The sequence below is a fragment of the Mustela nivalis genome, assembly GCF_964662115.1.
Source record: "Mustela nivalis genome assembly, chromosome: 9".
NCBI lineage: Eukaryota > Metazoa > Chordata > Mammalia > Carnivora > Mustelidae > Mustela > Mustela nivalis.
Window position 1 is genome coordinate 97,823,939 of NC_139028.1, and position 16,023 is coordinate 97,839,961.

The window sequence follows — 16,023 nt, forward strand, 5'->3', positions numbered from 1 at the left end:
AAGACCACTAGATCTAAAAAGTTTAAATTTCAAGGGTAGATTCTACATTGTTTTTGCCATATTGTTTTGCTGAATTTCATTTGTTAAGTCAAGATTTTTGTTTTGGTTTTCACTTTGAGACTGGGGTGAGCTTTTAACAAAGCCCATTAAAATGTAGTTAATGAGAGGATTTGTTCATTATTCTTTTCTGTAGACATTACAGTAGAGCAGAAATGCTTCCAACAAGATTACAAAAATTCTTCTGGGAATGAGAAAAGAAAGTTGCTATTTGGAGTTCACTGGGGATGAAGATCCCTTTCACCCTTGGCATCTCTACAGTCAGTATTTTCAAATTATCTAAAGAAAGTCAGAGAAAGGGTCATCAGGAACAAAGTTAAATGGATAAGGGCCAGGAAAAGGAAAAAAAAAAAAAAAACACCAAAGCAAATTTACAGAAGTCAAAACAGAAAATTGCCTTCAACTAATACTTAAGAAAACTTTACATCTTGAATCTCAGTTGGGTATATGCGTGCTTTGATGTAAAGGTGTAGCCAGATTTAGAACCATGACATTTTTCATTGCCTGAAGGAGTTTCTCGTTGCCATAGTATTGTTGCCCAGCAGAACCATCACATAATATGGCTTAATATTCTGCCTCTAAGATTAGACGGGGAATGTCTAAACATCAGACGGCTGCCCTCACTTTGTCCATTCCATACCCTGCTGACCTGGGATTACATGTAGAGCTATGAGATTCAGTTCCTCCCTGTTGAGTGTTCCTGTTTCGTTTTGTTTTTGTGCAGGGGAGGAGGTTATATAGACCAAAAAATGGATGACCACCAGAAAAGAGTAAACTTTCCAAAACATGAACCACGCTCCCCCACACACTTCTGTAAATCTGAAAGTACATGTAATCACAAGATTTTTTTTTTAAATGACTTTGGTAATATTGACCCTTCCCCCTGAAAACCAAATGATTTGGATGTGGTAAATAAGGAAAGATGATCACTTCCCATCTCATTATATTCACACATAAAGAAGTCTTGGTATGAAAAATCCTTCCCTTCACCTCTACCTTTTTAATATATATAACTAAAAGCAATACCTTCGTATCCCAAGAAAATGCAGATGATTCAATAATCAATTTTCATAGCAAAGAGTCATCATTCCTTTCCTACTCCAAGAATAAAAATGGAGTGACAACTTTGCTCTAACTAGTATCTATGTATGGGATATATACAGCAATTAACAAAACAGATCACAGCCCTGACTTCATGAACCTCTTATTTGGTAGTAAAGATGTTTTCACTATTGAACTGCTGACAATTTCTTGTAGCTCAAGACATTTCATATTTATCAAGTTTATAAATGTATAAAGTTAAACTGAGGAATACTGGAAATTAGATACTGAGACATATGCAAATAAAATTCAATGTAACAAATAACTCTGTAACTATATAAGCTAAATGACACAGATATAAACCCTTAAACTCTAGTTTAAAATCTCCTAAACATACCCACTCATAGCACAGAAGTCACAAACTTTGTATCTGGACTCATCATCTCCTCTAAGAAACTCTCCTGTCCTCATTCATCCTCACACAAATTCCAGGGACCGAGCCTATTAAGTTCATGGTCAACAACATATCCTCTTAAAGTGACACAGCCAAATTAAATTTCATATTCTAATTGAGTGTAAAGTACCAGAATGGTGAGTTATAAGGGCTAGACATAGGTGAATACTACATAAATATTTCACATGGTCCTCTAGAAACGGGAGACAAAAATATATGGCCGGAAACGTATACACTGTCAAAGGGGATGTTGCTTGAAACACACATATAGATAGTTATATCAAGTTCTTCTCACACATTATTTAAGACTGGGAAAACTCTTGAATAAAAGTTCTACCACTTCATGGCTGGGTCAAAGCTAAGGATTAATTTTCCTAACCCTGCCTGGTAAACTCTCAGTTAGAAATGCTGACATAGCAGATTTGGGCTGGAAGCTACAATTTTGCTACATTATACAACTGTATCCAAAGTTTGGGACCTCAGTTCCAAATCATTCTAAAGGAAGGGCTGGTTTTTCCCCCCACCATGCAGCTAATGAGCACCACAATTCAACACGGGGACCCCTTCCGCATCTTATGTCAGGCGTTCCAGTTCCCTGGGCAACCGTCAGGGAGAAGATTGCTCACCTGCTACTGCTCTGTCTCTGTAAGTTTTCCCCTCAATGAAAGTCTGGTCCCGGCTTCCGTGTGTGCTTTCAGCTCATTCACTTGTGATTACTCGATATTAGATGCTTTTGGACAAGTTAATTCTCTGTGAGCCTCAGTATCCTCTTCATCAAATAGGGATAATGACAGTAAACACTTCATTTGGTTTCTGTAAGGATTAAATGAGATAATCTATGTCAAGTGTTTATCACCGCACCCGCACACAGTGATCATCCAAAAATGCTAGCTATTATTAAAATGTAGGATTTAATTCCAGGGGATTTTTAGTACAAATAAGGAGATCGTATCACATCTTAAAAGGAACTACAAAATAAACTTGAGAGCTTTTAAGAAGAGACAGAGAGCCCTCATTCTGTAATCAGTGACTCTGTTGCCAAGATGATAGAATTATTTGATGACGGAGTTAGGTCTGAGTTCCAGGTCAGGGATATTTATCATGTAGAAGACACAAAGCAGACACCTGCTTCGTCCCTAGACACCTTTCAAAAAAGGAGAATGGAGAGGCGGGGTGTGAAGGAAAGAGAGCCCAGTGACGGCTCGGCCTTCCTACACAATTATTCATTTATTCACTCATCTAAGCACCATCTCCTTATTCAGCAGTTCCATATTACGATACACGGTGCTAAGCACCACGGTGAAGTAAGAGGACAAATCAGGCAAACGCTGAGAAGAATTCACTTGTCTAAAACTTATGCCACGCATGCCAGTCTCCAAAGGAGGCTCTGGCCCCCTGCAGACCACATGGAAGTCAGCTAGAGCAGAGTGTTTAAGCAATTAAGCAATCAATTCTGGTAAAATGCCGAGGTAGCAAATTCGGTCATGGTCAAATATGTCAAAGAGCTGGAACTCGAAGGCTTACACACCAGCATACTGATCCTGTCAGAGAAGAGGCTTATGTTCTCACAACTATGGCTGTCCAATTTGGCAGAAAAGGACTTGGATCTAGGACTGTGCTAACACAGTTGATGGATTCTAGCTCTTAATCATGCCACGGGAGGAGCTACTACTTCCCTAATTAGTTTCACAAAAGCCTCCTGAAGTGCGATGGTTGGGATTTGCGAGGTCCTTGTCCAGCGCCCCCAAAGTGCAGGGGGAAACTGGAGAGCACAGACCCCCACCCTGTGGGCTTCCTGGTGTTTTGTCCTGGTTTGATCAACACACCTGTTATTCTTTAAAATATTTTATTTATTTATTTGACAGAGATCACAAGTAGGCAGAGAGGCAGGCAGAGAGAGAGAGAGAGAGAGAGAGAATGGAAGGAGGAAGCAGGCTCCCCGCTGAGCAGAGAGTCTGATGCGGGGCTTGATCTCAGGACCCTGAGATCATGACCTGAGCCGAAGGCAGAGGCTTAACCCACTGAGCCATCCAGGCGCCCCCATACTTGTTATTCTTAAGAAACTCATCCTGTAAAAGAGAATGAGACTTCTTAGTGTATTATTAAACTAATAAAATTAATAGAATGAGAGGCTAGGGGGGAAAAGTACATGCCATGTCAAGGGGAGATCATCCAGTTCCTTAACTGATACATTCAGCTCTCTTGGAAGGACTGGAGAGAAGCCAATCCTAAATCTCAGATCACTTCCCTCCCCACGAGAAGGAGAATGCCTCTCTCGGGTAAGATTAGTGCACCTGTACCATCCACTTTTGAAAGGTAAGAGGCAGTTTCTATTCCTACATGTAATTAACTTGCTCTGTAACTATACATTCTCACCATGTACCTCAGGAGCCAGTTTTAGGGGGGATGACAGAACTCTGTTCTGGCCTTTTATACAAAGTGTATTTCTTGGTACAGCTTTATGGATAACGACATTGATATTTGAATGTCTGAAGAAGTCAAAACTTCCTTGTCCACCTTTTAACAGGTAAGAACTTGAAAGAGACATTTAATTCAATGTCTCTTTTAAATTTCATTTATTTTAAAAAATTCATACCTGAATTTGAATCCTAGTTGATAGCAGGAAGATTGAATTCAATCTTGAAGCGTCAGCTGTACTCCTTACCCCAAAGCCATCTCTCTCTCATTGGGTTGTGTAAGCATTAACTGAGGTGACTTACAATAAGTAGTCCTAATTCTGCTTGTGTGATAGGGGTAAAGAGAAGATACAAAGAGAAGTCTAGACAAAGAACCTTGAAAGATTAAGGGATGGGGCGGGGGTGGAGTCTTGATATTGGAAACTTCATTTTTATTTTTTTGGTTACTTTAAATACAGGAAATATTATAAAAATTTAGCAGAGGACTAAAAATATTTTTTGAAAACTTCTTTCAAATTTTGACATCACCATTTTGAACCAAGAGCTTAAGTATTACAGCAACAGCAGAGGAGAACATTTAATAAACCACTGTGGACGTAAAAACCTGAGTCCAAGCCACTCCCCGTCAGAGGACATTGTTCTCCATGTGTCATTTAAAATGCAATTCCCTTCGAATGGGCTCAGAGCAGTTCTATTACCAGACATGACTGTTTTTACTACTAGCAGTGGTTTAATGATTTTATGTCATCACAATAATAGAAACATGACATTCAACTGTGACTACAGCTTGTATGAGTCTATTTTTGGAAAGGTGATTGTAGAGGACATGAAAATGTGGAGTCTTGGTTCCTGTTTATTTCCCAGAAGGATTAGCCAGTAACTTCCACACATCATCCCTTCTGTGGAACTTTCGTGACTTTCTGAAATGAGTGGTGATTTGAAGTTTCTAGCAGTGATCGTTCACATACAAAAAACCCTTCTTGAGAGAAGGCTTGGGCCTGAATCCAATTTTTCCATCACACAAAATAGCCCTCATGGAGTATTTAGTGGCCTGAGTCCTCACCCTTGATAGGCAAGAAGCGCACAACAAAATAACAAAAACTATACATTCCTTCTCAGTGGAGGGCGCTGTGTCATACCTTTCACAGACAAATTGAAAGCGTTCTAAACTCCCTCAATGCTCTGCACTCACATTTGAACACCATTAGTAGCACTCACATTCAACTCACTCCCTTCTCATCTCGGAACAGGTACTGCTCTCTTGCTTCAAGCCAAGATGGAAAACCATCTGTGTTCTTGAATCCCAACTCCTCCTGCCCCTTCTAAGACCTTGACCCATCAGTGTCCTACCTTTGCTCCTCTTTTCTCACCTTGCCCCTTCCACTGGATCTCCCCTTTCAGGCTGTTAACACGCCAAAATCCTTACCACTATCTCTCTCTCTCATACACACATACACACACACACACACACACACACCCTCTATCTACCTCTCGTCACTGACCTATTTTCCTCTACAACCAAACGACTTAAAATAATTCACATTTGCAGTCTCCCATTTTTAAACCTGTTTTTTCTCTTGCCTGAGTTTTCCTTGCTTCCTTGTTTTAAACCATATGCTGCAAGCCTTTTCTTCTCCAGTCCTCTCCCCTCTTCAACGCACGCCCACAATCTTCTGTTCTTACTAATCCCCACAAACTGCTCAGGTAAACATCACCAATGACCTTGTAAGAGTTCATCCCAATGGTCAATATCCGTTATTTCGACATTTACCTTAGGTGTGAAACAGACAATACTTCCTTTCTCTATTTAAAAACTCTCCTCTCCTTTGGTTTCATGCTGTCATTGTCTCTTTAGTCCCACGAGTTACCATTCATTGGATGCGTATTTTCTCCAAGTACCGTGCCACACACTTTACATTGTTGAAACAACCCCGGAAGGTACAGAATATTGTATTCTTGTACACATTTAGAAATTTAGCAAGTGACACCTAAGGAAATGGAGTAACTTCGTCCAAGTTACACAGTAAGTAACATGGGGCAAGAACAGTTTTATCCAACACCTATGCGCATTTTTTAAAAAAACTTGTTAATATAATTAAGTCATTAAGTTTTATCCAACACCCATGTACCTTTTTTTAAAACACCTGTTAATTAGGTAACTAAGTAAAAAACGATAATAAAGAAATGCACAAGAGAGTTACAACCAACAAATGTCATCTAACATTATTTTGCTTGATAGGATTAATTTTTTTCCAGAACCCATATACCCCATTAGGAAAAATAGAAGCCTACTTTGCAATCCTCCCCAATTTTACTCTTTCCTTCCAGAGAAAAACATTATCCTCTGGTTCATCTGTATCCTTTATGTCCACATTTGTAATCCTATTCGATTCACATAGTTTTCTTTATTCCATTCCTCCTTCTCCTTTTATCTAGATGTTACATATTCTTTTTCTTTTCTGTTGATGTTCCCTCATAAAACTTAAACACATACGCATAAGTTTACTGATAATCAGTATGTCTAATCTCCTCTCGGATAGGATTCACACTAACCTTCTTCCTCTAACCTATCCCCACTGTCTTGTTTGTGCCTTGTAAAATACCTTGTCTTAAATGACCAAGGAATTAGTAATAATATCATCCACTCATCCATCTATCCAATCATCCACATTATTTTTACAGTCCAAGTTAGCTTCCATTCACCTACATGTTAATGCAAGTATTTCCTTACCATCCCATCCTGACTTTCGGTAGAGGGGATTTAATTGCTTCTTAGTTAGCTTCCATTCACCTACATGTTAATGCAAGTATTTCCTTACCATCCCATCCTGACTTTCGGTAGAGGGGATTTAATTGCTTCTTACTGATTTTCATTCTATAATAGCTTGTGTTTTGTTTTTTTTTTTCTTTTCAGTGAGACTACGTTCTTAATTCTCACAGTATTTTTATAAGCATTTTTTTTTTTAATTTAAATCCACTCCTGAATTATAGTTTGGTTGAGTGTAGAATTCTATCTTAACAATTACTTTTCATCTACTCTTTGAGGTTATCCTTCTACTATTTTTATTTTTTTGGCCCCCCAGGACTGTGGAACAGCTTCTGTAATTCTAATCTTCATCCCTTTGACTAAAATAGATATTTCATCTTTGATTGCCTCCAAGATTTTTTGTTTGTGTTCGTTCTGAGGTTTCATTGCAATACATCTAGGTGTACATTTGTTTTTAATCATCCTGTCTAGGGTGTGGACGCTCCATCATCCTGAAGATTGGTATCCTTTTTTTTTTTTTTTTTTTCAGTCCAGGAAAATACCGAGCCATCACATCTTTCATTTCTACTCTCCTCTTCTGGAAATTCCCTTGTCTGTTTTCCATAGTGTGTTGTGTTATCTTATTTTCTTCTCATCTTTGCACCTATGCGCATGTCTCACTAATTTAATCAACTCTATTTCCAAGTTACTAATGCTTATTTACACTCATCTACATCTTTACCAATGTGTTTGCTCTCAGTCTGCAAATCATGCAGCTCAAATGTTCCACAGCTCAAGATTGGGGTCCTTTTCTGGGTCTGACGTCTGTTCTTATTTTTTTGTTTTTCTCTATTGAAGCTTTTACACACGCATTTTTCATGTCTCTTCCAGATAGTTCCATTATCTCTAGTTCTAGGTTCTGAATTCTGCTTGTTGTATTCTCTGTCTCTATTTTGAGTTTCCATAGGGGACTTTAGTAGTTGGCTCTGAAGTCATCTTCCTGGAGGTTTTTATGAACTGCGTTGTCTCCTCGACCTCCATATGCTGAAACCCCAAACCCACAATATAACAGTATTTGGAGATGGGGTCTTTAAAGAGATAATTAAGGTTAAATGGGGTCACAGAGTTGGGGCTCTAATCCAATGGAACTGGTGTCCTTATAGGAAGAGATACCAAGAATAAGTGTGCAGTGGAAACCTCACGTGAGGTCACAGAGAAAAGCTGGTCATCTGTAAGCCAAGAAGAGAGGCCTTAGAAGAAACCAGCCCTGCCAACTCCTTGATCTGGGCTGCCAGACCCCAGAAGTGCTAGAAAACAAATGTGGTTTAGGCTGCTGAGGCTGTGGCATTTTGTTACGGAAGCCTGTGCAGACGGACACAGCCCTATGTCAGGAGCCCCTGTTTGCAGCAACCCCCAGTCTGCCCTCCTTTGTTTGGTCCTTGGCTTCACGGAGTTTAGATTAGGATTTTTGTTAGTTTCTCAACTTGCCATTCTTACACCGCATGAGCAACAGACATTTGGAACTCTGAGTTTGCCTAGAGCTCTTTCATATCGCCAGTGTCCCCCAAATGACTCATTTTCACTATGGCTAGTGGTCAGAATTTTCATAGTCCTACTTTCAAGGACGTAGCAGAATAACTTCTTGCCTCCAAGTTTTTGAGGGTCCTTGTGTATGGACCCTGCATCCTGGGCTCCACTCTGAAGGTCTTAAAGTGCCAGACACATCACTTAAGGTTTGTTTCCCAGTTCTGGTAACTCTGGGAGAACGTGGACCTCTGATTATTGCTATTACCTTGAATTTCTGTCTTCCCTCTGGAATCTAAATACGCCTCTTTCTTGATTTTTTACTCTGGTTAAGTATCTCAGCACTACTTCCTTTATGATTTAGTTGACTTGGGGTGGAAAGGGAATTATTCTGCATCCGCTTAATTTTTACAAAATCACCCAATATCCTTATGTTCTTCCTACCTCATTACGCCACCTTGTTTGTTCCCATGATACCTCTGACCACTTATTATGGCATGCAAAAGTTCTTTTCTCTTTCTCTGCTTGATAATTAAGTATTGCCATTTTCAGAGGATCAGTCTTCTCTTCTGATGATCTCCTTGAGCAAACTAGTCTATGCTAGTGTTACAAATAGCTCTTTTAAAAAAAAGTTCTGGTTTGATAGCTCAACTCCCACATTCAGTGGAGAGACACATTCCATTCATTCTTCCTTAGCATCAGCATGACACAGCAACTGCCATCAACCCCACTCCTAGTGAGATAGACCAACTTCTCAGAACTTTTAACTTGCACTACAATTAATTGACATCCAAGCCTCTAACCATTTTTGTTTTCATATAGCTTTCTCTCAGCTTCCAGAGGTATTTTTCCTCTATTTAAAACAAATGAACAGGGGCACCTGGGTGGCTCAGTGGGTTAAAGCCTCTACCTTTGGCTCAGGTCATGATCCCAGGGTCCTGGGATCAAGCCCCGCATGGGGCGTTCTGCTCAGCAGGGGGCCTGCTTCCTCCTCTCTCTCTGCCTGCCTCTCTGCCTACTTGTGATCTCTCTCTGTCAAATAAATAAATAAAAAAAATTAAAATAAAACAAATGAACAACCAAAATTAATCAACAGACTTTTATCCTGTGGATCTTTCCAGTAAATTTCTTTTGCCTATAGGAGAACATCTAAACTCTTCAGCTTGCAAAGCTGAATCCTGATCACTGAGCCTTTGACTGCAGGTCTAGACTTACTCCTCGTGGGATTCCATTTCTCCCCCTGAATTACCTTGGCCCCTCTCACCTGGCCCCTCTCACTTCCTTCAGTTCAAAATCATTTTCTCAAGCCTTTCAGTCTTTTCCAGGGAAAGTTGACAACATCCCCCTTTTTACCTCTGCTGTGGATAGTTATTCTTGGTACTTACAATCTTAATTCCATTGATAGAATAACATGCCTGCCTCCTACTCTGAGATTATGAGATCTTTTAAGACAGAGTCTCTCAACCTCAGCAATATTGAAGTATTAGACCAGATAACTGTTTGTTGTGTAGGCCGTCCTGTGCCGTGCAGGGTATCAGGTAGCTTCCCTGACCTATAAACAGCAGTTATTAGTCCAACCCACGCCTCATCAGAAATGACAACCAAAACTGTTTCCCAGTATTGTCAAACGTCACCAGGAGGTGGGGACACACAATCATCTCTGGCTGAGAACCACTGCTTTAAGATAGGAACTGTATTTCAAAAGTCCTATGTCCAAGGCCACCACCTGCATTCTGGAAATATTAGCTGACTGAATGAGTGCATAAGGAATAAAGAAGATTGTTATCAACAGTGTGTGTGGATATATGTATCCACATGCACAAAGATAGCACGTGCATATGTAGAGATACTTGAGATCTTCTCATTTCCTATGTTAGTGTAAGTTATACTTTAGCTAAAACACATGAAATATTTGACTTGTGAATTACTTTTTGGTAATTCAGAGAGCTCAGGTTTAAATAATATTAAAAGGACAGGAGATTGACTATATGTATGTATGTCACAGTGAAGGCCCAAATGCCAACTAAGATACACAGTCAAGTAAGAACAATTAGCAATTTTGTGAATTGGCTGCCAGTTCAAATTTATTTTGCCAAGGCTAATGTTTAGCTACGTCAATTTCTGCCAATTATAAGAGCCTTCATTGCAGGAGCTTGTGTTTGAATTTCAACAACTCTGCATTTAACCTGAAGCAAATATAATCTCCTGGGCAATTGTCAAAACAAGAGACTGTTGACAATGAGTCCCGGAAATAAAAGCCAAAGAAAAGAAAAATCATACTTCTTAACTGTTCTTCCTTTAGACTTTAACTAATACCTAGAGTATATTCAAAATGTGCTAACTATTTGAAGCAAATAATAAATATTTTCAAAATCTTTTTACTCCTACTTAAATAATTTCTGTATTGTAAGTAACGTAAGGAAGTGGAATCAAAAGGTTAAGAATGTCCAAGTGAAAAGGCATTCTTCTCATTTGGAAAAATATCAAAGAATCATATAAAAGACGTCATGGAATTTCAGCCTTAAGGGGGAAAAAAAGGTTGTTAGATAGACTTATTTATAATATTGCACAAAAATCTGGAAAAGCCTTAACAGTAAATATCAGCTGAATAATCACCTCCATTCAAACACTTTAGTCCCGAAAACTAAAATAATATGCAAAGTTATGTGTTCTATATTTGAATAATAACATTAGGAATCAGAATCCTGCATTCAGTTTGAGTTATGGGAGACTGGTGTGTAAAATGCATTACATAAGGATCAAAGCCGGAAGAAAATATATCACAATGCTAACGATTATTTCTGGATTGCAGTACTGACAAGGACAATATGACCTCTACTAAAGAGACCTCAGTATTTTAAATTTATCATCAATAGCTATATATTATTATATATACGCATAAATGGTAAGCTAAAAAAAAGGTTTTGTTCTGTGACTCTATGCAGATTTCAGAATATAGAAAGACTTTTTTTTTTAATTTTTTTAAAAGACTTTATTTATTTATTTGACAGAGAGATCACAACTAGGCAGAGAGGCAGGCAGAGAGAGGAGGAAGCAGGCTCCCCGCTGAGAAGAGAGCCCAATGCGGGGGGCTTGATCCCAGGACCCTGGGATCATGATCTGAGCCAAAAGCAGAGGCTTTAACCCACTGAGCCACCCAGGTGCCCCACGACTTTCCTTTTTTAAATTTACCAGGTATTCATATAATTCTGACAGAAGTTTCAGATACAAGGGGAAAAAAAAAAAATTTTGTTAAATTTTATTTCTATACTTTGCAAAATGGTAATAGATGGTAACTTAGTAAGTGAAATCAATAATAAATTTGAAATGTTCTGTGTTAAAGTTATCATAGCCTCACCCCCTACCCTTCAAAATTTACTTCTTAACAAGAACATAGGTATCTATGTACCAACCAATGTATCTTGGAAAGCTGATTATAAATTATGTTAGCAGATTGAAAAAAATGGTAGAAAGTAGACCGAATATACAAAAGCTCATATTCCTCCTCTTCCAAAAATATTTTGGAATCACTGGGGTCTATACTGATATCACCTTTATTAGGAGGATTCATATCAACTCTTTCTTATACGGCAGTTACATATATAAATGATCTGCCTCCCAGTGGAGTGTCTTAAGCATTCAGATGGAATCATTTATTCTTTTGATTCAATCCCCTTGAGTTGAATGCATGATCAGAGACTATCTAACCTCAAGAAATTAACAAATGTGCAAACATCCACTGCCTCACAAACAGTAGCTTTTTAATAAATACTTGAAAAAAATGTATTTACAGAGAAAGAAAACTGGTTACAGAAATAACCAAACAATAAAAGGCAATAAAATAAATTTTGTGGTCTCAGCGTAATTTGAAGTTATAACTATAGCCACATGCTACAGACTTGATTTTATTTCCTTCTCCATGATTTAGACTTTCCCAAGAAATTTTCCCAAAGGCTTTGGCTGAAAGAAAAAAGTTATTTTTGCTTAGTTGGACTCCAACCTTTACAAACCCCCATCATGCCTAACATGCCCCTGCCTTGAGACCAATGTAATTGCTGTTCTCTGCAGGAACAGTATTCCCTGATTAGTGCCTAGCTTGTCTCTATATTTACTCAGGTCGGTGCTCAAAGGTCTAAGGTTGCGGACTATTAGTTTCTTGGAACCTTAAGCAACAACTTCCCTGCAACCCATATGTAAAAGAGATGGGTTACTGTCAAGGTTGGTTCAAAGGATTTTTTGAGAGTGGTTTCCCACAAAGCCCCTAACTCTGCGATTCTCATTTGCTATGTCGTATTCATGCAGGAAATGTTGCCCCTCGCGGCCAAAGATGGCAATTGCAGTGAGGAAGGCAACAACTGACTGAGAACAGGAGACTAAAGGGGAGATGCACAGGCACAGGTTTTTCTGTTTTGTTTTGTTGTTTTGTTGTTTCCATTTGCTCTTTAGCTTCTGCAGCATTTACATTATTTCTAAAATGAGATTTAGAGTCTGTGAAGACTTGAACTGGAAATAACCTCCCAACTGGATTTCTTCTTTAACCTTGAAAGCTCTACACCTGTTAGCTGGGCTTATTAATGAGTTCTTGACAATAGGCTCTCTAGCCGCTGTTCCTGAAACACCCCCACATACTCCCCCACCCCCCCCACCACCACACACCTCCACCTCGGCCAAAACCTTTGTACTTGCTGCTCCCTTTTTTTAGAATGTTCTTCTCAGAAATCGACATGGTTTGCTTCTTCTTACCCTTGTGGTCTCTCATCCAAGGTCACTTTAATAATGAGAAAACTTAGCCATCTCTTCTGTCCTCCATCCCGATGCCTTCTCTATCTTCCCTTCCCTTCTTTTTATGCTTATCATTATAATCATCTGCCATATTACACATTTTTTTCAGTTTACATTTCTCCCGTGCACCCAGTAGGCAATAAGCTCCATGAGCACAGAGATGTTCTTCACCACTCGGACACCAGCTCCTAGAGTGGGAGAACCTAAGAGCTATTTAATGACAATTTGTTGAATGAATGAAAGCATGAAAGAAATGCTAGCTAGGTACCTATAACAGGAACCACAAACACATGTGACACACACGACACCACCATGACTCCCAGAGAGTTTCCAATATGGCTGGAGGTTAAATATTAAATAATTACGAAGAGGATGAGTTTACAAGAATTGATTCAAACATGTTAAATGGCAGTCTGGTATCTTCAGTTCAGTCTGTCTTCCCCCCAGAAATCTGACACTTGAAGTCTTCACATGAAATGAAGGTACAGGTAGAGAGGAAGGTAGAAGAATTATTGAGTTTTTGTCTATCTCAGCCATGATATATGTATCCCTTGTAAACAAAAAACAAAAACTCTTTCCCCCAGCTAAGGATGAAAAGGGATATAGATCAACTCATTCATATGTAAGATGAGAGAATATATGAATTAATGAGCAGATGAGCCTTTCAGTAAAGAAATCTAGGAGTTAGAAACCCGTATTTTCATATATTAGCTAGGTGACATCAGCAAGTATTTAAACTCTCATATATCAATGAATTCATTGGTAAAATGAAGATAAAATTAGAACTCACCTCATCACGCTTCTGAAATAATAAAATGAGAACATTGAGGCAATATATTTAGCACAGTTCCTGAACAGATGTGAGCTATTAGTGCTATTATTTAGTAAATTATTATTTTTTAGATACCACCTGCTTCAAAAACAGATTTGAAGAAAATAAAAATTTGAGATGAGTAAAAACAGGATAGAAACTCTGAGTCGAGGAGTGAAGGGTGATAAGGTAGATAATCTAGTTGTCTATCCTGTATCCATTTCTCCTTATGTCTTTCTAATGGAATCTAGAATTGGTATGGGGTACCATGCCTGGCTCTATTTCTCAGGCTCCCCTACAGGTAGACTTGGTTATTTAATTACATTTTTAGTCAATGGACTAGACGTGGAATGGACTAGATGTAACTTCTGGGAAAGCATTGGAAAATGGGAACTGGCTCAACTTAAATATGATTTTTACCTCTCAGCCTTCTCCTACCCTCTTCCTGGAACATGGGCTGCCCAGTGGGAGTCTTATCATCCACCCACTAACTATGGATTGACCTCAAATATGGGGGCTCTGAACTAAGAATATCAGAGCAAAAAGAGAGGAAGAGCCTGGCTCTCTGAGATCACGGAAATGGCACATTCGCCTGAACTGCCCCCTCTTGATTCCTCTATAAGCGGAGCCTGGCTACTTTTTGTTTAACCACTTCATGAATCTCTGCCTCTCCTGGTCAAACAGAAAGAGAGAGGTGAGATGGTTATCCCAAATAATTAGAAGAGTCAAAAGCAATCTATTTCAGGTACATATAAGTAAGCTGATAACTTTCCAACAGACATGCAAAAGGAACACAAGGAAATAAGAAATATTATAAAGTTCTCATGAATTAATAAAAAAGCAGAGTCCAAGTCTATATACCACTAAATTTATTCCGGTCATTAGAATCCAAAAGAACCATTCAGTGGGGTTTTATGTAGGGGGAGTCCATGATATCTTGATTTGTATATTTTATAGGTTTTTGAAGATAGAAATTAATCTTCATCTGTTTATTTCTTACAGTGACCTTTGACAAAAAAAAATGTTAAATTTTATAGGACTGGGAAGACATCATTTTCTAAATGTGTGACATGATTTAGAAGAAGAAATTAAAGAATATGAAAGAAAGAACACTGAATGAATCTTACAGTCTTCCAAAATTAATCAATCGACCCTCCCTGTGCCCTGAGCTAAATATCAATAATTTCGACATTAACATTTTTGTGAAGTGCCTGAAACACTAGCATGATTTTAGTAAATACACTTGATCACACATGCACTAATTTGGGAGTGAAGTAACAACTGTGACCACTCAGTTATAAAATTAAAGGGCTTGCTTAGAAAGAGGACTATCCCAGTGGGAAGCCAGACAGTTTCTGGAGGTAAGACAGAGACATTTAGTAAGTTTGGCGTTTACTCAAATGCTTTAACAAATACTTAAATGAAAGCCATCGAGATTAGCACCATAAAGCATAGAGAAGACTTTGGACTACATAATTCTACTTGTGAATCTTGATCACCAAACTTAATTTTTATTGGTCTTATGTAGATCAACTTAATTATCTACTATTGTCAGCTCAGAGTAGTACTGGGGAGTCAATGCCCAGGTACGGAATACTAAAATAAGAAACAAGGGAATGTCAACTGTGCATTCAAATGATGCTCTGCTAGTTAAGAAAAGGAGATTTTTGCAAGGGAAAGGAGTTCTTTCTTAAATATGGAAAGCAAGGGAATTCAGAATAGAAAAGCTGACAGAGATAGGGCAGCCTTAATTTACATGTCAGCTATAATATCTGCCTTACAAGACTATTTACTTGGTAACTCGATGGCATTCCTTAAACTAGTTACCGTAGCAACTACCACATGACACATCCGCCTCTAAGACAGAGAACATCTTCTGCGAGAAACAAAAGCACCATCAATATCTCAAAGGAACATTACCATTTTAAGGAATGCTGATAGTATGAAGGAAAGGTGTTAGCCCTGATTCACTGTGATTTTTTTTTTAAATTTCTACATTCTACTAGAGTGTCAACAGCACTTTCAATGTTTTTTTTTCCTCTTATTTATTGCTTCACTGTCTTATTTTTTTTTTATGTTAATTACCTAACTGTTAGCTTTCAGTTAAAGCTTTAGAAAGCCTCACACAATCAAACTCCAACCTACCTTCACACAAATCCCTTCAAGGACTCTAAATCTAATACCATTTTTC

At 38.5% G+C, this 16,023-nt stretch overlaps 1 protein-coding gene across 5 annotated transcripts in view; it reads right to left on the minus strand.

The window, feature by feature from the left end:
* The window catches only part of LRRC4C (leucine rich repeat containing 4C), a 1,100,263-nt gene that overhangs the window by 860,062 nt on the left and 224,178 nt on the right, over window positions 1-16,023 (minus strand). For all 5 annotated transcript variants that reach the window (XM_082748993.1, XM_082748990.1, XM_082748983.1 and 2 more), the window contains exon 2: window positions 2,179-2,365. The gene's annotated coding sequence lies outside the window, so the exon portion shown is untranslated. The remainder of the gene's footprint in view (window positions 1-2,178; window positions 2,366-16,023) is intronic.